Source organism: Bos indicus, chromosome 6 (assembly GCF_029378745.1).
Source record: "Bos indicus isolate NIAB-ARS_2022 breed Sahiwal x Tharparkar chromosome 6, NIAB-ARS_B.indTharparkar_mat_pri_1.0, whole genome shotgun sequence".
Lineage (NCBI taxonomy): Eukaryota > Metazoa > Chordata > Mammalia > Artiodactyla > Bovidae > Bos > Bos indicus.
The window spans coordinates 95,103,037-95,127,655 of NC_091765.1; the positions used below are offsets into that span (position 1 = coordinate 95,103,037).

At 38.0% G+C, this 24,619-nt stretch overlaps 1 long non-coding RNA gene across 1 annotated transcript in view; it reads right to left on the reverse strand.

Annotated features, from left to right (window-relative positions):
• Positions 1-6,341: 6,341 nt before the first annotated feature.
• LOC139183547 (uncharacterized) overlaps positions 6,342-24,619 on the reverse strand; it is a 39,142-nt gene continuing 20,864 nt past the window's right edge. Inside the window, exons 2-3 of the long non-coding RNA XR_011567043.1 lie at positions 9,729-9,970; positions 6,342-6,486 (exon numbers count right to left, since the gene is read on the reverse strand). This is a non-coding gene — a long non-coding RNA (uncharacterized lncRNA). The remainder of the gene's footprint in view (positions 6,487-9,728; positions 9,971-24,619) is intronic.

Sequence of the window (24,619 nt, forward strand, 5' to 3'; positions counted from 1 at the left end):
GTCGGACATGACTGAATGACTTTCACTTCACAGGCTACAGAAAGAAAAGTAGCTTTGAGTTGGGTCTTTAAAAATGACTGGATAAAACTACATGCCCTAGAACCCATGCTCTGCAGCAAGAGAAGCCACCACAATGAGAAGGCTGGGCACCACACCTAAAGAAGTCCAGCACACAGCAAGGAATCCTCAGCGTAGCGCCCCTTCCCTCCCCCTCCAAAAAATGGAAATGAAGTATGATTTGGAAGAATAACTGAGAAGATGTGTTAAAGGACTGAATGTGGAAGATGAGGGGACAGAGATTACGAATGACTTCTAATTTGGGGGATCAATGAGGGTGGTATTCACTGATACGGAAAATATTGAACTAAAAAAGTATTGAATATTGAACTAAGTTTCAGTTTTGCTTTTGTTTTCTGATCTGTGCCTGAGAACAGGAGAGATTACAGAATTCTGTTTAGGTTATGTTAAATCTAAGGTATTGTGGATTGAAGTGGAGATGTCAAAAGGCGACCAACAAATATTGAAATTTGGAACTCAATGGTCATGGCTAGAAATACAAATTTAGTTGCCATGAGCATATACATGGATTTAAAGCTCAGTGACTGAATGGAAACACCTAGTGAGAGACTGCAGAAGAAAAATAAGGACCCACAACCTAGCTCTGGGTAAGTGACATTGAGGAGGAGCCCGCAAAGAGATCCAGAAGAATGAAAATACATCTTATTCAGTAATTTCTCAACATTTTGAATATGTGAGTAGTGAAACAGGAGCCTGTTCTTCAACCATATATCTCGGCACTAGTGAGAACTTAAAGCAGCAAGACGTAAGAAGATATTTGTAATTCACAGAAAATATTGTCAAAGTTTGGAGGAATTTCTCATAATACTGATACTTTGGAATTGGATGCATATGTATTACTTAACCATGACAGGCCATTCTCATATATGAAGGTTTGTAGGCAGAGGTTCGGCTTCCCTGGTGGATCAGAGGTAAAGAATCCACCCACAATGCAGGAGAGACAGGAGACGCCAGTTCTAGCCCTGTCCCTGGGTGGAGAAGATTTCCCTGGAGGAGGGCATGGCAACCCACTCGACTATGCTTTCCAGGAAAATCCCGTGGACAGAGGAGCCTGGTGGGTTTCAGTCCATGGGGTCACAAAAGGGGCCTACAAACTGAAGCAACTGAACAGCAGCTGTAGCAGGCAGATGTTATGAGCATAGATTTCAGAACTTCACCTTTTAGCTTTGGGATTTTGAGCAGGTTACTTCTCAGAGCCCCATTGTATTCATCTGTGAAATGGAGATCATAGTAATAGAACCTATCTCAGAGAACTAATCTAAGGGTTAAATTATTTAGTAGATGTAAACACATTGGAAAAGACTCTGATGCTGGGAGAGATTGAGGGCAGGAGGAGAAGGGGACGACAGAGGATGAGATGGCTGGATGGCATCACTGACTCGATGGACATGAGTCTGAGTGATCTCCGGGAGTTGGTGATAGACAGGGAGGCCTGGTGTGCTGCGATTCATGGGTCACAAAGAGTTGGACACAACTGAGCAACTGAACTGAACTGAAACACTTAGAACAATGCCTAGAACAAAATAGCACTGAAATAAATATCAGCTATGAAACTCCAGTACTTTGGCCACCTCATGTGAAGAGTTGACTCATTGGAAAAGACTCTGTTGCTGGGCGGGATTGGGGGCAGGAAGAGAAGGGGACAACAGAGGATGAGATGGATGGATGGCATCACTGACTCGATGGAAGTGAGTCTGAGTGAACTCCGGGAGTTGGTGATGGACAGGGAGGCCTGGAGTGCTGTGATTCATGGGGTCGCAAAGAGTCGGACATGACTGAGCCACTGATCTGATCTGATCTGATGAGCATCACATGTAGTTATCTTCAGGGAGCCATATTCTTGAGCCATCTACAGTATATCCAAATTAATGTAAAAATGAGTAACAGTTTTCTAGATTCAAACATAAATTGAGAGTTATATTTACTATGTCTTTGAGAGAACTAGGTGTGAACCAGGTAGAAAATATGTGTTTTACAATTCTGATACTTATCATAATAATTATCATAATATATCATATATATATACATATGCATGCTGCTGCTGCTGCTGCTAAGTCACTTCAGTCATATCTGACTCTGTGTGACCCTATAGACAGCAGCCCACCAGGCTCCCCCGTCCCTGGGATTTTCAGGCAAGAACACTGGAGTGGGTTGCCATTTCCTTCTCCAATGCATGAAAGTGAAAGGTGAAAGTGAAGTCATGTGCATGAGTGTGTGCTAAATCACTTTAGTAATGTCTGACTCTGTGCAACCACACACATACATATGGTATATATGTGTGTGTATGTGTATATATAGATACAATACACATATATACCATAATATACTATGAAAGTGAAAGTTGCTCAGTGGTGTCTGACTCTTTGCGACCCCATGAACTATACAGTCCATGGAATTCTCTGGGCCAGAATACTGGAGTGGGTAGTCGTTCTCTTCTCCACGGGATCTTCCCAACCCAAGGATCGAACCCATATATAACAATAATTGTGGCTTTGCAAAAGTATTTTAAAATTATGGGGTCCCAGCTATCCAATTTAAAGAACGAAGAAGTGAAAAGGACTAAAAGTTCCTATTGGTTTTCTCCAAATGTTATAAATTATAAGATTTCTTTATTTCTCATTTCACATGATTTTCTTTCTTTTGAGTCTACAAGTGGATGGAAACCACTGTAAATGGGTTAAAATCTTCACTTAAAGTCTGTGCATAATTAGTTTTTATGGAGCTCAAGATCACAGGAAATAATAGTTACTTTCTTGGTAATTTTTATAGATTACAGATACCAAAGTGTCAATATAACTGTGACTGTAGATCTATCCAAATGTCATGCTGAGAAGCTAATGAAAGCTATTTATGAAAATTCTTACTTGAGTCTGAGATAATTTATTTTGTCTATCATTCATTTGTAAGGTGTGTTTTAAGAAAACACATAGTGATTTCAATACATTTAGTTTAAAATTGATGACTTTCAAGCTATTTATTTGAAATTGAACATTCAAGGAATACTTTTTTTTTGAGATCTTAAGTTTGAATGTAAGTATTTGATTGAAGACATATACAAAGTGCAATTTAATGTGCAAATATCTTGAGAGCAGAAGACTGTGAACTACTACTACTTCTTGTCCGCTTTCCAAACAGGTCAATAGTTCTGGGGAATTTAACAATGCTCCTTGGTTATGCTCAGACCTTCGGGCACTCAGTCATCCAGCCTTCTGAAGACCTTGCTTTTTAACTAACTACAGATAGCAATAGTGTTTCCCTCCTTCTTATTAGCAATGGGATTTTTACCTAGAGATTTCAGAACAAAAGGTAAGAAAGACAGTTAATTATAGCCCAGGCCTCACATGCAGAGTTAATGAATTTTAATGCACATCAATTAATAACTAATTGGGTTTTTTGCCTGACTATAGATAGAGATATTGGCTGATAAGAAGAAAAGAGGCCCCATTTTAATTGAAATACAACAGTCATTCTGCTATGGCTTTGTGTCCCTGGTTCTCCTTGTTTTTAAGTCAAAATCAGAAATAAAAAATCTGAAGCTTCTAAAGAAGTACTCACAACTTTTCACATGAGGCAAATATAAAATTCTTTATAACTCTGTATGGAACAACACTCTCAAAGCGTGTTTACATCCTGTGTAGGCAAGATGGATATGGTACTTTAATTTCTAAAATAAATAAAGAGGAAAAAAGAAAATAAACGAAGAAAAAGGGAGAGAGAGGAGGTAGAAGAGCTCAGAATGTTTAAAATCTTGGTTTCATTTCATAGCTAGTGAAACGGAAACAGATACAAGACTTATGAATCTTAACTCCCAATTTCTCCTCACCACAACATAAAACACCCTCCAACTTCAGTATGCCCTCAGATAAGAACAATCAGGCTAGACTAATGACAGGCATATACATGAAAAGTGAAAGTGAAGTCACTCAGTCCTATCCAACTCTCTGTGACCCCATGGACTGCAGCCTACCAAGCTCCTCTGTGCATGGGATTTTCCAGGCAATAGTACTGGAGTGGATTGCCATTTCCTTCTCCAGAGGATCTTCCCGACCCAGGGATCGAACCCAGGTCTCCCACATTGTAGACAGATGCTTTACCATCTGAGCCACCAGGGAAGTCTGTCAGACTAATGACAGGCATATATATATACCCAAGTGTAGAAAAGTATTTATTTCAATATCTAAACTATTCTATAGAATATGTCCAGCTTTTAACAAAAACATACAAAGCCTATGAAATGCAAAAAAGTTTGAAAAGGCAACATAATCATCAAAACCAGAGTTAAATATGACATAAATGTTGGAAATATCAGACAAGGGATTTAAAATAACTATACTATGTTAATGACTCTTAATGAAAAGGTATACCACATGTTAGATCCGATAGATATCTTCATGAGGGAAAGAGAAACTGCAATCAAACTAAAAAGAAATGGAACTAAAACTAAAATCAAACTGAAAGGCTAGGAATATAAAATAACAGAGATGAACACTGCCTTCAGTGCCTTCAGTCCGTACACTTTACACAGTCAAGGAAAAGATCAGTGAACTCACAGGTAAGTCAATAAAATCACTCAATCTGAAATACAAAGAGAAAAAAGTGAAAGCAGAGGGAGTATCTATGAGCTGCGGGACAATATCAAGCAGTCTAACATCTATAGAATCCTAGAAGGAGCAGAGAGCAAACGGGGCCAAAGTATGACTTGAAAAAAATAATGGCTGAGAATTTTCCAAAGTTAGTGGCAAGACACTAAACTACAGATATAAGAAGCTCAGAAAAACATTTAGTTTAGGAGGGGTAAGGGAACACCTCGGAGAAGGCAATGGCACCCCACTCCAGTACTCTTGCCTGGAAAATCCCATGGATGGAGGAGCCTGGTGGGCTGCAGTCCATGGGGTCGCTAAGAGTCAGACACGACTGAGCGACTTCACTTTCACTTTTCACTTTCATGCATTGGAGAAGGAAATGGCAACCCGCTCCAGTGTTCTTGCCTGGAGAATCCCAGGGATGGGGGAGCCTGGTGGGCTGCCGTCTATGGGGTTGCACAGAGTCGGACACGACTGAAGCAACTTAGCAGCAGCAGCAGCAGCAGCAGCAAGGGAACACCTATATATCATATTTAGATTGCTAAAACCTGGAGACAAAAGGAAAATCTTGCAGAGAAAAAAAGACATATTACCTATAGAGAAACAATGACAAGAATTACAGTAGACTTCTCATCAGCAATCATGTGGGAAAATAGACAATGGTGATACCTTTCAAGTACTGGAAGAAAGAGAAACAGAAAGACTACCAATTTAGAACTCCATACCTAGTAAAGTATAATCCAAAAATTAAAGAGAAATAAATTATTTTCTCAAACAAGCAAAAAACTAGTGAAGTTTTTAAAATTAATGAGTATATGACTATCTTGAGAAGAAATACTCAAAAGGTATTCAGGCAGCGAGGATGCAAGAAATTTAGATTTACACAAAATATGAAGAGCATTTGAAAAGGAATAAATTAAGGAAATTAAATGTATGTTTTTCTTTACTGCTCTAGAGATGACTGTTTGGAGTGAAAGATAATAGTATATTTTCTGTTCATAGCAGACGCAAACGTTAAAATCTATGCCAGCGCAACAAAGGATGGCAGGAAGGGACTGGGAACACACTGTTAGAACTTACAGCGTGTGCGGTTCTCAGTCGCTCAGTCGTGTCTGACTCTCTTCGACCTTTTGGACTGTAGCCCTTCGGATCCTTTGTCCATGGGGTTTTTCAGGCAAGAATAATGCAGTGGATGGCCATTTCCTGCTCCAGGGAATCTTCAGGACTCAAGGATTGAACCTGCATCTCCTGAGTCTCTTGCATTGCAAGCAGATTCTTTATACCACTGAGCTATCAGGGAAGCCCTGCTAAGTGTGAGGGGAGTATAGTATTATTAATATTAATATTTGAACATAAACTCAGTCTTCATCAAGGTAAGCAATGAAACAAACTAATTCACACAAAAATGTTCTAAGATCATAACGGATTTAAACTAGTAACAGAAAGAAATCTAGAAAATGCTCCAATATTTGAAAAGTATGCAACATACTTCTGAAAAGACTGAAAACACAAAATGTTGGCAAGGGTGTGGAGCAAAGAAATCCCTTTTATATACTGATGGTGGGAGTGTAAACTGACCCAAACTTGGAGAACTGCTTGGCAGTTTCTTAAATATTTTTCACATGAACCAGCATTTCAACTCCAAGTATTTGCCTAAACGGAATCAAAACATAAGTCTAGTAAAACCTGTAAAAATATTTTTATTGCAGCTTCATTAATAATAATTCCAAACCAGCATGTGTGTTCAGTGCTCAGTCACGACTGACTCTTTGTGATCGCATGGATTGTAGACCGCCAGGTTTCCCGGTTCCAAACTGGAAACAATCTAAATATGTACCAAAAGGAAGGAAGATAGATAAATAGCTACATATTATACAAAGCAACACCAGTAGGTAATAAAAAAAGAGAATTACCTACTGTTCCATGCAACTATAGAGATAAATCTCTCAAAAAAAAAAAAAAAATAGCATAAGATGGCTCAGTGGTAAAGAATCTGCCTGCAATGCAGGAGATATACAGGTTCCATTCCTGGGTCAGGAAGATCCCCTGGAGAAGGAGGTAGCAACCCACTCCAGTATTTTTGCCTGGGAAATCCCATGGACAGAGGAGCCTGGCAGGCTACAGTCCATGGGGTTGCAAAAGAGTCAGACACGACTTAGCAATGAAAACAAGTAAACACATATTGGGTGGTTCCATTTGAAGTTCAAGAACATATTATACTCTTAGTGACGGAAACAGAGGAGTGTTTGCCTGAGGGTGATAGAGACTGATGGAATGGAGGATGAGGCAACTTTCTGGGTTAGAGGAGTGTTCTTTGATTGGGGTGTCAGTTATATATTTGTGTGAATTTGTCAGACTCCCTAAAGTACACAATTACTGGCTGTGAATCTGTGTAAACTTTACCTGAAATAATAAAAGAAGTTTTAAAATTTCTTTAGCAGATAATATTACAGTATTAGCAAATAGACAATAAATTCTTAATAATATGTACAAAAACACCTTAAAAGAAACTAAAGTTCATCATCACTTTGTTTTGCCCTCAAATAAATTAAATTTCAAAGGCAATATAATTTAAAGTTTCTTAATACTAAAATTAGTTTAAAATCATTATGGAGACCTGGCAAAATTTTAGATTTTAGAATGCTTAAGCAATGGACAAAAATATAATTTAGCATCTTGTATATTTTCAGTTTGGAGAAGGAAATGGCAACCCACTCCAGTGTTCTTGCCTGGAGAATCCCAAGGAGGGCGAAGCCTGGTGGGATGCCATCTATGGGGTCGCACAGAGTCGGACACGACTGAAGCAACACTTATCCATCTTCTTCATTTGATGTTATGATTACCATAATTAATCAAGATTTACTTAATTGTAAATAAAAAATACCCCAAATTACAGCTTACACAAACTTACTTTTTGATTTCTATCAATTTTCAAAGAATACTCCGGGAGGAAGGTATATCTTCAGAATCTACTAAAAATCGAATATTTATTTATGACTGCCAACATTTATTCTTATAGCAGATTTTTGTCCCTTCATAGAATTGTTTTTTAATGGGGCACTGAGTGATGGATACTATCACTTTAGAATTCTTTTTTTTTTTTCTTTACTTTTGGTTATTCATTTGATCTCAAGAAATCTGTTAACTTTCTTTTTGTAATACTTGATGGGGCACTGCTTCATGTATTAAAAATGGATGACTTCCCAAAGTGCAGTATGTCGTTACTTCTTGGCTAGTTTCCCATGTGGAAAAATAAGTGTTCATAATTATCTGAAGAAGAGTGTTTGCATATTACTCCTTAAGCATATAATTATCTCATATTTTGGGAAGCATTTTATGTGTAGGCCTACAGCCTACTGTATGTTTTCTTTAAAAGGCAAAGTAGCTAAAAATGAATGTGTGGAAAATGTGACAGTCATACCATGCTAGCTGTATTTGTTACTATGCCACTATATGATTTAAAAGCCACTAATGCGAAAGGAAAGTGCATGGTACTTGCTGTGTGTTTCTAATTGGCACAATTTGCTAATACAGTCCTTGACGCCAGAATTCTGTTGTTCACATATCTGATTTAATATAATTAAATGGCAGGCACTTTTTCCTTGCAATTTTGGAACACCAGAACAAACAGAAAGAAAGGCTATGCCCATGAATACTAATTAATAGCAGTTCTTGCTAAATATAAATTGCCTTCCTCAAAGGCAACTATGATAAATATACTATTAAAAATGAATGCATGGAAAAGCCATTTTCTAGAATAGAATTGTATCAAGATTTTCTCTGATTCTCTCCTTCAGCCCCCAAGTGTACAGCAGCTCGAGCTTTGGAACTCTGAGTAAACAACACCTTTTCTCATCCCTCACCTAATTCAGAAGAATCAATATCCATGCTGACTTTTAATGATTGGGAAGCTGCTCAAAAGAGCAGGTGACACCTGAGTTCTGAGCTGAGACACACCCACGCCTCTCCATATATAGTCCTGTCTTTCTCCCCTTTCCTTTCTCCCCACTCGATTGTCTGACCCCAAACCCTTGATGACAAGGATTTTTCTTGATGAGGAAGACTCCTCAGTGCAACCCCAAATTCACTCGTTCATCCATTCATTCATCCACCAAGGACTTATTGAGAATCTACTAGGTGTCAGAGGCCATGTTAAGTAATAGGAATAAAATATTAACCAAATCATCTATACCTTCAAGAAGTTTATAGCTTAGTGTGTGCCAAGTCGCTTCAGTTGTCTTCGACATTTTGCAACCCTGTGAATGGCAGCCAACAAGATTCCTCTGTCCATGGGATTCTCCAGACAAGAATACTGGAGTGAGTTGCCACTGCCCTCCTCTAGGGGATCTTCCCAACACAGGAATCGAACTCACATCTCTTACATCCCACCAGTGGCAGGTTCTTGACCACTAGCGCCACCTGGGAGGCCCTTATAGTTTAGTGAGAGAAAGTAGATCAATTATTACAATATAGAATGAGAAGCACCACACTGGGGTGCTATGAGAAAGCTTTGCTATAAAAGGAGAGCATTTCAGGCAGAAAACTAACTGCAAGTGACAAAGCTGCTGCCCGCCCCACTCTACAACACTGTTTTGTAATATTATATTTGTAAATGGATGTGAAAAGTTAAGTCATGAGAAACAGTAACACTTCCTCCTTCTGAAACATCTAGGAAATTTCTATCTAAATACTGCTGAAAGTCCATCTTTAACCTGTGTCTTAAAAATTGGCTTCTTCCTCAAAGAATTATTTACCATATTATTTGCATAGTGATACTCTTTCTTGTCAGAAGATTTGGTATGTTTTCTTTGTCATACAATGAGAAATATACTCTTATTTGACTTGGCAATCTGCAAGCCCAGAGCTATATTTAAAGCTAAATCGTTGGACCTTGTCATATGCTCCTGTTACAAGCTTTTTTTCATCAACCACGTTTTGTTGAAGAATATGTTTCTTGACCTCTCTAACTTTATTTCCAACCATTCTGCTATGCTCTGTGTCACCTCAGATCATCTTTTTACAAGTATGTATATATTGTAAACACTTATTTCCTTAGTAAATTCATACCAGATATTATCACTTGGGCCTTGATACAACGTTACTGAAAATTTGTTGTTGTTCAGTCCCTCATTCCTTTCCACCTCTTTGCAATCCCATGGACTGCAGCATGCCAAGCTTCCCAGTCCTTGACCATATCCTGGGGCTTGCTCAAACTCATGTCCATCGAGTTGGTGATGCCATCCAACCATCTCATCCTCTGTTGTCCCCTTCTCCTCCTGCCTTCAATCTTTCCCAGAACAGGGTCTTTTCTAATGAAAAGAAAAAAGAGAGAGAGAGACTGAGAATTAGATTACTTAATATACTTGAAATAAAATGCACATTCTCCTGATTATTCATTCCTAGTTTTCAAAAGTCACAAAGATAGTTTGTGAGCAACAATATGGCATTCATAAAACATATAAAGTCATTATTCTTTGCTTATCAAAAAGTCAGCAATACTTTACACTGATAGTCTTTATTAAAAATCAGCATTACTGCATTCATGATGAAGCTTGCATTAGGAAAGTTTTTAAAAAATACAGTTTGCTAAAAAGCACTCTATATTTCTACAACAAAATTTGTTTTCATCCACATAGTTATAGTATTGATCCATGCCATGAGTGAGTTGTCTGTAAGCGTTAGGTTGTATATCATAATATATTTTCATTTCCAAAATAAAAGAAATATTCAGTATAAATTTTGAAATGTGTCCCCGGTCCTGATCATTTTTCCCCCCACTTTTTATTGTTCAAGATAATATTTTAGTTTAAAACCTGGAGAAGTTAAAGGAGTATCCTTAAAATGAAGAATCAGTCTGTGCCACATCTTTTTGAGAATAAACTGTTCTAGGAGATCCTAGTGGAACAAAACGCTCTCTGGAAGACAGCAATTACAGGACAAACAGTACTTTCATCAGAGTGCTTGCTGCCACAAATAAATTGAAGGTCCAAATGGCATACACAATCCAAAATTAGAGTAAAGCTTTTCCAAAATCATAGTCTAAGATAAGGAAGAATGATGCTTATCTTGAAAGAATAAAACTGATTTAAAAAAAATACAGCTGGAAGCACTTTAAATAAACAGCATAGGACTTAGAGCCTTTTTATATTTGATTTAGTCCTCATCATACATTCACCATTAATCATTCCCCTCCCCCTTTTTCCTTCCTTTCCTTTTTTTCCCTTCATTCTTGCCTTCTTTTCTTCTTCCTCCCTGTATTCTTATATATGTTGGATTTACAGATGCATAAATAATACAAGAATAATAATTCAATAGTCAATGTCATTATGACTTCACATTTTGAACTGATTCGAGTGTGCCTGCTTTCTATTTTTCCCTCATTAGATAAGGGTCAGACCCTTTCAGGTTTTATAAATTTCTAACCACATCCATAGCTAAGACTTAACAGGCAGATGCAAATCAATTCTACTTAATACCAGAAATAAACACAGAGACTTAAGACTTGCCAAAAAGAAGTCAGAACAGTGTCCTGTCCCCTTATTGATTTTATTCTCATTAATTTTAACAAGAAGACATTATTTGCAATGATTTGTTGTTTTATCAGACCCTCATTAGTAAGTAAGAAACATTTACCTTTATTCTACAGCATTTACCTTACTTATTTACATCTTTTCTGATTAATTTTCAAAGTTGCAGTTTGAAATAGATTTATTTTATTTGGTTATGTTGACATGTAATTTTCTTTATCCTGATATCATAAAAAAAAACACTGGAAAATATGTTCAGTTGAAATAGTTGCCTATGGTCTTTCTAGAGGTTGAAGAGAAAATTTATATGTAGAATTTCCCATATAATCTCTAAAATACATTTATCAACAATTTTACTGATCGACAGCCAAAGGTTTATAAACCCACATGCTATTAATTTTTAAGCACCGGAGGAGAGAACAGTGATAATATGAAAAAGAAAGAACTTATTAGTTTTTAATAGACCACTGGATAGCACAGATTTTGTATCCAACTATATATCCCGGGTTTCTCACCATGCTCTTCCAAACTGCTGCTCAATAAATAATAAAAGATTAAAACCTTAAACCTGGAAAACTTAGGAAAAAATATTAGAAAATTTTATTTGAGATTATAAAAATCCTCAGATGATTTACTTGAAGAGACACCTTCATTGCCTCCATGCGCGAGGACTAATGATGGCCCGGGGCCTGGGATTGGCAAGGAGCTGTGCTGGGAAACATAGTCAGAGGTAGGTGATAAAGCAGACCCTCCACATGCCTCTCTCACTGTCACCCACATATCTTCTTACCATTTGTTACAAGAAAGTGATGGTCCATATACATATTTATATACTTGGACCGTTACGACCCTGATTTTCTCTTTTCCAGGACTAGTCTTTTTGTTCTAAGCAACCCAGTTTCTAGGCAGGGTGACTGAAATGAGTTTTGTGTCTTGAGCTTAAACAAAATAAAAGAAGATTCTAATTAAAGGAACTGCTCTGAGGCTACTGACATCTTCAGCGACAAGATTTCACAATCACGTTGGCTCTGTCTAGACCCACTCTGGCGCTCTACGCAGGCTCTTTTAATTAGGATGTCATGTCTTTAGTAACCTGATACTCATTTCTTCCCTCTCCTTCTAAAGATAATGTATCTTTGATAGTTGCTCAGATACCTATTGGAATGAGATTGGATGTGTCTTTTCTGTTGAATAAGACCTGAACGTATATTTGCCCTAGTCGCAACCAGGAGATGAAGATGAGGACTGAGTTTCAATAGGGTCACTTTTATCCACTATAATAGCAAAAGAGTAAATACGCTAAAAAAATTATTGTCTGGAAAAATCTACAAAACCAGCAGGCTGTGCATATTCTTTATGAAGCTGGGTTGTTCACTAAATATTTCATAAATTTACCTTTGATCTTACAAACAGGTATAAGGAAATGAGAAACAGGAGGCAGAGAGATAGAAAACCTCTGCCTCTCTCCCAGGACTTGGCACACTTACTAACTCACCACTGGACTGCACAATGTCATGTTATTTCTAAATGCCTTGAATTGTTCGCAACTATTCTTGAAATACGGTGTCCCCACAGAGTTAAGACTTGTTTCCAGGACCCATCTCGCAGTGGGGTAGGGTATACGTTCTAGTTTAGACTCAGACATCTCTGCCTTCAGGAATCGCTCATCTTTAGCTGTGACTAGTCAGCCCTGTAATCTTAATCTCTCTAAGCCTCAGTTTCCTCCTTTACAAATAGGATAGTCATAAGATTAAGCTCATAAACTGTGATAAAAGTAAAACGTAAAGTCCTTGACATAAAGCCTGGCATACAGTGAGCATGGAATAATTTCTCTAAGATTATTACTGGCTATTGATCTTATAAAGTTTATTTTCTACTCACCAATGATGTTAATTATATATCCATTATGTCAAAGATACCAAAAAATGTAAGACAGCAGTAAAGAAAAACTAAAGTAAATATGTTTTTAGGATGTTCCTAAAGATAGCAAAAGATAGCAACAGTAGTAAACCAGGAAAAAAAAATATTTTTTCCATCAACTACTAATGAGAAGAAAAGATAAAACGAGGGAAGGGAGAGAAGTGAGAGTTAGGGAGGGAAGAAATCAGCATTTATCAACAGGAATTATTTTCAAAATAATGTTTTTCTTAGGTAGAGGAAGTTTGTACATCTTTCACTTCAATATTTTGAGATGGATGATTGGGTTAGAAGATAAGTGTCATGTAAAAGTGCTTATTCTTTTTAACAAGGTCATTGACACATTCAGACTTTTAAGATGATATGTGGTTTATTGCTTATGGGGAAATTCATAAAAGTATTTTGACAAAAAATATGGAATAAAATTAAATTCTAATTCATTGTGCCGTTAAAATTGTCTACGTGCCTTGTTCACCACTCAGTCTTTTCCCATCCATTTGTGGTTGTTCAGCTACTCAGTCGTGTCTGACTCTTTGCCACCCCATGGACTGCAGCACCAGGCCTCTCTGTCCTTCACCATCTCCCGGAGCCTGCTCCAACTCATGTCCATTGAGTCAGTGATGCCATCCAACCATCTCACCCTCTGTCATCCCCTTCTCCTCCTGCCTTCAGTCGTTCCCAATATCAGGGATCTGGGACCGTCCTGACCCAGGGATCAAAGCTGGGTCTCTTATGTCTCCTGCATTGGCAGGCGAGTTCTTACCACTAGTGCCACCTGGGAAGCCTTCTAACTGCATGCTGCTGCTGCTGCTGCTAAGTTGCTACAGTCGTGTCCGACTCTGTGCAACCCCATAGACAGCAGCCCACTGTCCCTGTCCCTCTATCCTCTGTCCCTGGGATTCTCCAGGCAAGAACGCTGGAGTGGGTTGCCATTTCCTTCTCCAGTGCATGAAAGTGAAAAGTGAAAGTGAAGTCACTCAGTCGTGCCCAACTCCTAGTGATAGTTTTTTACTATTTGCTTTCTTCTAACTTCACTATCATCTGCAGTATCATTTATCACTGCTGTGGCATTTTTCCTCTTGGTGACAGTATAAAGTTAATCCAGAATATAGGATTAACTCCAGTATATATATTAACTCTAGGTTTGGGGCTTCTCTGATAATTGTTGGATGTTTTTAAAAGATAAGTTGACTTACTTCATACTGAGTATTTATATATCTGAAGATAAGGATTAACCTCTTCAGAACACAATTATCTCTGAATTTTAATTCTAATATTAATTGTAGCCCATTCCAGAATCTTTTAACACCAATCAGTAGAAGCCTTCTGCATCTTCAGTCTATAAAACAATATCAAACAGTTGTGTCTTTTACTTGTACAAATGCAGATACCTTAGAAGACATAAGCCTTTTACCTTAGTATATGTTTTTTAAAAAATCAGTATCTAGCTGATATTAATAGCTCAAATCAACTGAGGATTTTAATTGGAAGGTCTTGAAATTTTGGAGGAGAAAGAATTTTAGGGAAGAACAAATTTTATAGAGTACTGAGTTCTCTAGTTATGGTTTAAGAGGAGAAACTAAACAAAAATTGTAAGGAGTAGAGGTGAGAACTTTGACTACTTAATTTTCAACAGAGGTTCTAAAGGTGTCTTAGTGAATAATAAACGATGTGTGTGTGTGTGTGTGTGTGTGTTGGTCCAAAGTGTCCAACTCTTTGTGACCCATGGACTGTAGCCCACTGGGCTCCTCTGTCCATGAAATATTCCAGGAAAGAATACTGGAGTGAGTCGCCATTTCCTTCTCCAGGGGATCTTCCCAACCCAAGGACTGAACCCGCACCTCTTGCATCTCCTGCATTGGCAAGTGGTTTCTTTACCACTGTGCCACCTGAGAAGCCCTGGCAGACATTACTGTGTAGTAACATCCCATGTAGATTGTGATGTGCCTATTTATTTCCTTTATACAGTTTACAATTGACTTATTGCTTATTCATTAGTAAAAGCTCTTTGTGGTCTAGGGATAATCCATTCTCATATGTGTTGGAGATGTTTTCAATTATATTATTTATCTTTTGATTCTATTGCTGATATATTTTCTTTAAAGACATTGAAAATATTCACTGTAATAGAACCTCTCAGCTTTTTTCAATATATCTGTGTTATCTTGGGTAAAATGTTCTTGCCTGCTTCATATCTATGTATAGATATAAATAGATATATGTATAGATAGATAAATAGCCTGACAGACATAAATAGGTAAGGAGAGAGAGGCAGAGAATCCTAAAGAAGAGCAGGACTTCCCTGGCAGTCCAGTGGTTAAGACTCTGTGTTTCCAGAACAGAGGGCAAAACAAGGTACAATCCTTGGTCAGGAAACTAAGATCCCACATGCCACATGGTGTGGCCAAAAACAAGAAAAAGGAAGCAAAAATAGAGATCTAGAGTTATGAGTGGAGTAGGAGCAGTGAGAGGGATAGGAATAGATACAGATAAAGAGCTAAGTAGAGGTATTCAGTCCTTAGGAAATTTACTCTTTGTGTAATTTTAGTAGGAGTTTATAGCCAAAATCAGTCATTTATCCACTTATTCTTATGCCCCTGTCATATGGTTTTGTTTACAGCTTTATAATGTTTTATTAACAGGGGAAGTTCTTCCCTCATATTCTTCTTTTTCAAAATTTCTTGTCAATTCGTACACTCTTATATTTCCATATATTTTCAAAAATTATTTGATCAGCTAAAGCAAGCTACCTTGGAGTTTTGACTACAATTTTTTTTAATGTGTATATAGGTTGGAATTGTTTTACATCCTTCTATATAATATTGTCTTTCCCACCAGAAACGTGGTATGCCTTCCTGAATTTTAAACGTTCTTAGTTTCAAATTCTACCTCTTATTATTTAATATTAGGCTCATTAATTTTGTCCTGTAAACATTTTCTCAGTTAAATTTGGCCTAAAAATAGCTTCTTACAGGATTACTAAAAACTCTAAGAAGAAAACATTCAATGTCATTTTAGAAGATAAATTCAATGCCTAGCACTGCAGACCATCTTAGCCCCCTTTTCAAGCAAAAGAGGGAAGTGAAGAAATAGGTATAGGAAGAGCATAATTATAGGCATTTTATAAGCCACTTTCTACACTATCAACAGTATTCATTAGTACCCTATTAATACAGTGTTCAGAAACTGTACTACTTGGAATCTTTAAAATGTGTCACTATATATTTTCAGTCCTTCTTACAAAGAACCTCTAACCTCTGCAAAAAATGAAGCCGTGACTGGGATGCTGAAAAATATTGTTAGTCTTAGGCATGACTGAAATCAATACACCATATAACTTGAAGGAATGGGGAGTACAAGTTCTTAAAACAAAAAAACAAACGAATGGCCACCACAACAAGACCCTTTTTTTTTTTGGCCCTTTAATCCAATTGGCTGGCTCATGTCCTTATTCCAGGGTTTAGAGTTTTCTCTTCACTCGTACTTACTGTTCTTTATATCCTTTATCTTCCCTCTTAAGGTGAGCTCGTGGTCTTCAGCTTCTCCTTTGGGTCTGGCCAGAATAACTTACACAGTTCAAGCATCAAACCTATGCTAACCCGGGGAGCAGGACCCATCTTTAGACCAGACTTGTCCTGTCCTCCAGAGATCCATCAGCAGTCTGATCCTGTGAGTTCAGCTCTCATACCTGGAACTCCTCACTACGGTCCCATCGTCAGGAGAGACTGATGCTAAATAGACCTTTGTTACTGGGGAAATTGTCATTTTCACTATCAGTCAGTAAGTAATATCAGCAAAGAAGACATATCTTGCTTATTAAAAGCCCAGCACTGTACCAGATATTACACATATTTAAGGAAACATGTAAAGAAATGGTTTACTAAATTATTCCAATTGAAATTAAAAATATTAAAGAAGGTTAAATCTCGCTTAAGATCATTGAACTAGTTAAGTACTAACATCAAGATTGTGAGTCTGTGTTGCTGCATTTCAGTTACATTATTAAGGGTCTATTCATTAATTTAGGTAAGGATATTTAATAGGACTTTAGCATACTAAGAACTGAGAGGAGATGATATAATCAAATGCCTGCTTTTAAAAAAAGAATTTTTAAAATATTTTTTTAATGGAGACATTTTTTAAGTCTTTATTGATATTGTTACAATATTGTTTTGGGTTTGGGGTTTTTGGCCATGAAGCCTGTGGGATCTAGCTCCCTCACCAGAGATGGAACCCCAACTGTCTGCATTGGAAGGCAAAGTCTTAACCACTGGACTGCCAGGGGGTCCCAATGAAATGCCCACTTCCTGATCTTTAGTTCTGACTCTCCTGTTTCCTTATACTATATCTCCTTCTCAAGATATACCACACATATTAACAAGGTCACTGTTAGCATTATTTGCAAGTTAATTGATAGATGGAGTAAAGATTTTAAGTAACAAAAATGGATTTGTTTAGAATTGGTGAAGAGCATCTATTTTGTGGACTAATGCTATTTTAATAGAACTTTCATCTGGGACACTTGAATAATTGCTGTAGGGTATATTCATTTGCTCTTTAAGCAGATCACAATTTAGAAAGAGATTTTCACTATTGCTTTTTCGCTCTGTTCCTCATATATTTAATCTCTATACACGTAGATCTGATACTGCCTCTTTAAATATATGGCTGCACTTCACTTAGAAGTGTTTATCTGTTTATGGGGATGTTTATCTGTCAGTCAGTCAGCTAGTATTTATTGAGGGCCCACAGAGTATGTGCGTGTTTGTGAACACGAAGCTTGCAGATTATTTAATTTTAAAAAATGGCACTTGTAAATCCTGGCCGACTAACTCTATAATGAGGATAATATTGTTTCCCAAGACCTCTTCTGTGTAAATATTATTGTAACTGAGTCTTTTGGCCTCCAATACATTGATCACACTCATGTGGTATGACTCCTGTGAGAGTGACCCAATGCACGATTGCGTTTTTGTTAATACTCCTAATGTTTACTCTGTAACAGGATCACTCTCTTGCCTAGATTTGTGTTGTGAGCTCATTGAATTGCTTGCTGTAGACATACTCACACTCTGGATATCAGAATGAGAATGAGATCTAGCCTAGAAACATCTATCTGTGATTCTTTATAGCCATGTCATTGGAATAATCATTTAGCCTCACCAGACTTCAGTCTCCTTCTGACGGAAATGTTAATAGTCATCATTATATTCATATTAACAATGAACGACAGACATTTGTTAAATATTTACCATGTTCCATTCTTTGCTAAGAGTTTTAGATTGATTATTTTTAAAGAATTCTTATAATAAACCTCATTTACAAAATCACCATCATCTCCATACTTCATCCTACCCACACCTAACTTAAAACATTTCAGAGGCTTCTCCTTCCTTCAGGACAAAAGCTAAAATCCTTTACCTAGCCTCCATATTTCTATACTTCTCACTGTTTTTCACTCCTGCTGCCTTTCACTCTTTTTCTATCAGCCACACCCAGCTTGCTTGTTTGTTTACTTTCTTTTTTCATCAATTTCTTGAATACAGAGTGTTTACCTTCCTCCCATTGAAGACACACTTAGGAGGAATATTTTCAACACATACAACTAAAGCTCCATGTAGACAAAGCAGCTTCTTAAGTCAACTGGGGAAAGAATCTTACCTATGTAGAAAAATCATGGACAAATCACCGCCAAGAGGCAATTCATAAACTAGGAAACACAAACAGAAGTAAATATTATGCTCAATTTCACTAATTTTTAAGGAAATGCAAACTAAAACAATGAGATGGTATATTTGCCTTTTAGGGGTTCCTAGCATTGATGACCAGAGAAGGAAATGGCACCCCACTCCAGTATTCTTGCCTGGAAAATCCCATGGATGGCAGAACCTGGTAAGCACTGTCCACGGGGTCGCAAAGAGTCGGACACGACTGAGCGACTTCACTTTCCCTTTTCACTTTCATGCATTGGAGAAGGAAATGGCAACCCACTCCAGTGTTCTTGCCTGGAGAATCCCAGGGACGGGGGAATCTGGTGGGCTGCCGTCTGTGGGGTCACACAGAGTCGAACACGACTGAAATGACTTAGCAGCAGCAGCAGCAGCATTGATGACAAGGAAAGAGAATTCTAATATTCTTCTCACCCACTTCCATACATATATACTAAGATTCCAGCTATGCATCTCACAGCATTGCTTACGTATTATAAGAAAGATCTACGCCACTCAGCTAAGCATAATATATGTATATATGAACACAAGAAAGAATCAGCAAATAACAGAATATTGATATATTGCTTCAAAGTATAACTGACATGACAGAGAAACCTATAAAATCAATACAACTCCAGTATTTCACATTTTTTATTATACTGGTGAAATATATAAAACCATATATGCAATAAAGGTAGAAACCAGTAAGTGTCACAACAATGTCTGGAACCAAACACTTGAGATGGTCTGCCCTCTAAAGAGAACTATCATGTTGAATACCACGCATTTGTCACTTAACAACAAGAGTCTATGATGCAGCTGGTACATTGATATGCCACCTGCAACTGCTTGTCAAAAGCTCTAGTATGTACAGCTTGTAAATAGCATCATTCAGAGTATAATGTACAAAACTTTTATATGGAAGCAGTGAGGGAAAACAACTCACAGCTATTATACTAAGTCAAGATTAATTCAGCCCCATCATTTTTACATTTTTCACTTTGAAATAATTATAGATTCACAAAGAGTTAAATAGTGAAGAGGTTCCCATCCACCCAGTTCCTTTGAATGATTACATCTTATGTAACAATAGAAAAATATGAAAAACAGAACATTCATTTTGATACAATATGTCTGTACCACTTTATTACAAGTGCCTTTTAAAAAGTGTATTACAGATGCAGATTCTTAGAGCTACCACAAGGTTCCATCACCACAACCATCTTACAAGAGATTTCTTTAGTCACACCCTTCTCCCTCTTCCAGCTCATGTCTAACCCCTGCTGCTAAGTCACTTCAGTCGTGTCCAACTCTGTGACCCCACAGACGGCAGCCTACCAGGCTCCCCCTTCCCTGGGATTCTCCAGGCAAGAACACTGGAGTGGGTTGCCATTTCCTTCTCCAATGCATGAAAGTGAAAGTGAAGTCTCTCAGTCGTATCTGACTCTTAGCAACCCCATGCAGCCTACCAGGCTCCTCCATCCATGGGATTTTCCAGGCAGGTGCCATTGCCTTCTCCATGTCTAACCCCTAGCAACCTCTAATCTCTTCTCCATCTTTACAATTTTGTCATTGTGATTTACTCAATCACTTTTAACTTTAGTTCCTTGGGCATTTGTAAATGTGCATTTCTAAAGTAATGACATTTTCAAAAGTATTTCAGAACCAAGCATCACAGCTCTCAAACCTTGAGAAGGTGACAATGTTAGGTGAATTTGCCTGAAGCTTATCTAGTTTTGGTAATTTTTAAAACAATAAACTCACTCAAAATGTCAGTTGAAAATGTTGACAGTGGTAACTACTGTACTAACTAGATATATATCCTCTTATTCAGTGACCAAATCTTTTTATCGACAGATATAACTTCCATGATGAATGGATTCTATTATATCTCACTTACTAATCTATTTCCTCCAAAGACTAACCATTTATACATGCAAATCAAACATGTGTTTAGCAACTACTATGCACCTGGTGCATAATAGCTCAGACAGTAAAGAATCCACTCATATTGTAGGATCCCTGGGTTGGGAAGATCCCCTGGAGGAGGGAGGGCATGGCTACCCACTCCATTATTCTTGCTGGAAAATCCCATGGACAGAGGAGCCTGGTGAGCTACAGACCACGAGGTCGCAAACAGTCAATAGGACTGAGTGACTAAGCACAGCACAAGCACCTAATGCTGCTTTAATATTGTAGGAAGAAATGTATAGTCTTGAGGAATCTAAGATACAGATGAAGGTATTTTAAAATGTCCTATTGTTATATTGTATTTCTCTAGCCTCGTTCGTCTAGTCAAGGCTATGGTTTTTCCTGTGGTCATGTATGGATGTGAGAGTTGGACTGTGAAGAAGGCTGAGCGCCGAAGAGTTGATGCTTTTGAACTGTGGTGTTGGAGAAGACTCTTGAGAGTCCCTTGGACTGCAAGGAGATCCAACCAGTCAATTCTAAAGGAGATCAGCCCTGGGATTTCTTTGGAGGGAATGATGCTAAAGCTGAAACTCAAGTACTTTGGCCACCTCATGAGAAGAGTTGACTCATTGGAAAAGACTCTGATGCTGGGAGGGATTGGGGGCAGGAGGAGAAGGGGACAACAGAGGATGAGATGGCTGGATGGCATCACTAACTCGATGGACGTGAGTCTGAGTGAACTCCAGGAGTTGGTGATGGACAGGGAGGCCTGGTGTGCTGCTATTCATGGGGTCGCAAAGAGTTGGACATGACTGAGCTACTGATCTGATCTGATCTGATCTGATTTATGAGCACAAAGTGACCACTTCAAAATTATTGTTATATAACTGCTCATTTTAAATATTACAATGCCATGGCTGATAAAATCAAAGGATGCCATGAATGCAAGCAGAAGTCTCTATTTGCTTCTGTTCATTAACTAAAGCTTAGACTATTTGCGTCCTGATTTGGACCAAAGTTCTATTCCAGTTATCACTGGATTTGTAGTTCAATTAAACCTTGATAGGCTGATCCAGGGATGCATTCAATCATCCAGCACAGAAAGCTGAACTCATTTTTGCACATTCAGTACCAGATAATCCAGATTTTCTCCATGTTAATAGATATTTGGGCATGGAGAGAAAACTGCATCAATCTGTATTGGCCATATTAGTACAAAGTAACCAGTGCCAGGACTCATTTCCTATGTAGAACTGGTGTATAAGGAAGTAAGTAACTATGAAACAAATGGGCTACTCAGAACAGAGGCAATATGTTGCTTTTGTAAGTGAAAAATTATACATAATAATGACTGTGGCATATATGTGTTTGCTTTAATTGATGAGTACATTTATGAATTAATGTACATTGTAAGGAAGTTATTGGAAGTATTCAGTAAATGAAATGGTATTATAAGATATTGAGGTATGTTTTGTTGATATTGTTGTTTCTTTTGTATTTGTTTCTGTGTTTTTTTTTCTTCCAAAGATAATCTCTACAAAATAGTAGTTGAAAATATATAATTTATGTTGATAGACAAGCTTTTGATGTCCAGCTCTCATATTTATCACTTGTGTGGCCTTGAACAAGTATTCTCATTTGTAAAATTTAACACTGTTATCTCTGTTTTAGAGTGGTGATAAGAGTTAATTAGATTTTATTATGAATACTTAGCACAATACCTGGCATGGTATAAGAGTTCAATACATGTTGGTGGCTCTTATTTTACTTATTATTATAAAGAGCACAGACAAATATTTTGAGAAAAGTCTTAAAATTGATCAGAATGTAGCCTCCATTAACAGTCACAATTCTCTTTTTAGAACTTCTGTAATACTAATAATACCAATGAATATCTTAGTTTATTTGAGATCTTAGTAACTCAGTCATGTCCTGCTCTTTGTGACCTGTTGAACTGTAACCTATCAGGCTTCTCTGTCCAGAAGATTCTCCAGGCAAGAGTACTGGAGTGGGTTGCCATGCCCTTCTCCATTTTCTCCCAATTCCCCAGTAGTTTATCTGAAATTAAAGATAATGGCCAAAGAAAAGCATCCCATTTCACTTTCTCAAAGCCAACTAAAAAAAATAAAGAGGATGGAAAACAGAGGGGGAAACAACTGCAGGAAAATTTAAAAAGCACAGAGAAACCATAGACTATGACTCAGTGCAGTTCAGTTCAGTTGTTCAGCCGTGTTCTACTCTTTGCAACCCCATGGACTGCAGCACACCAGGCCTCCCTGTTCATCACCAACTCCTGGAGTTTACTAATGTCCAGTGAGTTGGTGGTGCCATCCAACCATCTCATTGTCTGTCGTCTCCTTCTCCTCCTGACTTCAATCTTTCCCAGCATCAGGGTCTTTTCAAATGAATCAGTTCTTTGCATTAGGTGGCCAAAGTATTGGAGTTTCAGCTTCAACATCAGTCCTTCCAGTGAATATTCAGGACTGATTTCCTTTAGGATGGACTGGATGGATCTCCTTGCAGTTCAAGGGACTCTCAAGAGTCTTCTCCAACACCACAGTTCAAAAGAATCAATTCTTCGGTGCTCAGCTTTCTTTACAGTCCAACTCTCACATCCATACATGACTACTGGAAAAACCATAGCTTTGACTAGACGGACCTTTGTTGGCAAAGTAATGTCTCTGCTTCTTAATATGATATCTTGGTTGGTCATAACTTTCCTTCCAAGGAGTAAGTGTCTTTTAATTTCATGGCTGCAATCACCATCTGCAATGATTTTGGAGCCCCAAAAAATAAAGTCTGACACTGTTTCTACTGTTTCCCCATCTATTTCCCATGAAGCGATGGGACCGGATGCCATGATTTTCGTTTTCTGAATGTTGAGCCTTAAGCCAACTTTTTCACTCTCTTTTTTCACTTTCATCAAGAGGCTCTTTAGTTCTTCTTCACTTTCTGCCATAAGGATGGTGTCATCTGCATATCTGACGTTATTGATATTTCTCCCAGCAATCTTGATTCCAGCTTGTGCTTCTTCCAGCCCAGCATTTTTCATGATGCACTCTGCATGTAAGTTAAATAAGCAGGGTGACAATATATAGCCTTGACATACTCCTTTTCCTATTTGGAACCAGTCTGTTGTTCCATGTCCAGTTCTAACTGTTGCTTCCTGACCTGCATATAAGTTTCTCAAGAGGCAGATCAGGTGATCTGGTATTCCCATCTCTTGAAGAATTTTCCACAGTTTGTTGTGATCCACACAGTAGATCTTAGACTATGACTGCTGCTGCTGCTGCTAAGTCACTTGAGTCATGTCCGACTCTGTGTGACCCCATAGATGGCAGCCCACCAGGCTGCCCCATCCCTGGGATTCTCCAGGCAAGAACACTGGAGTGGGTTTCCATTCCCTTCTCCAATGCATGAAAGTGAAAAGTGAAGGTGAAGTTGCTCAGTCGTGTCTGACCCTCAGCAACCTCATGGACTGCAGCCTTCCAGACTCCTCCGTTCATGGGATTTTCCAGGCAAGAGTACTGGAGTGGGGTGCCATTGCCTTCTCTGAGATTATGACTAAGAGATATCAAATCCAATGGAATTAATAGCAAATTTAAAAGGTTTCTGAAAGGATGTTGACAGCTACTGACCTTTCATATGCAGTCTCCCTATAATTAGCCAGGCCTGAAGAGCTCAAACCATGACCATACTTGCAGTAAGAATTAAGAGACTGAACAAGTACAAGCTTCATCATAGCCCTTTTCATACTAGAGAAACAGAAAGAAAAGGCAGAATGAAGAATCAAGGAAACACCATGGTAGCCTCAGCAGAAGCAGATTGCAAGTATAGAAGGAGAGGCTATGGGTGGCCGCCAACGGACTACTAGGCACTTAAATAAAGGCTA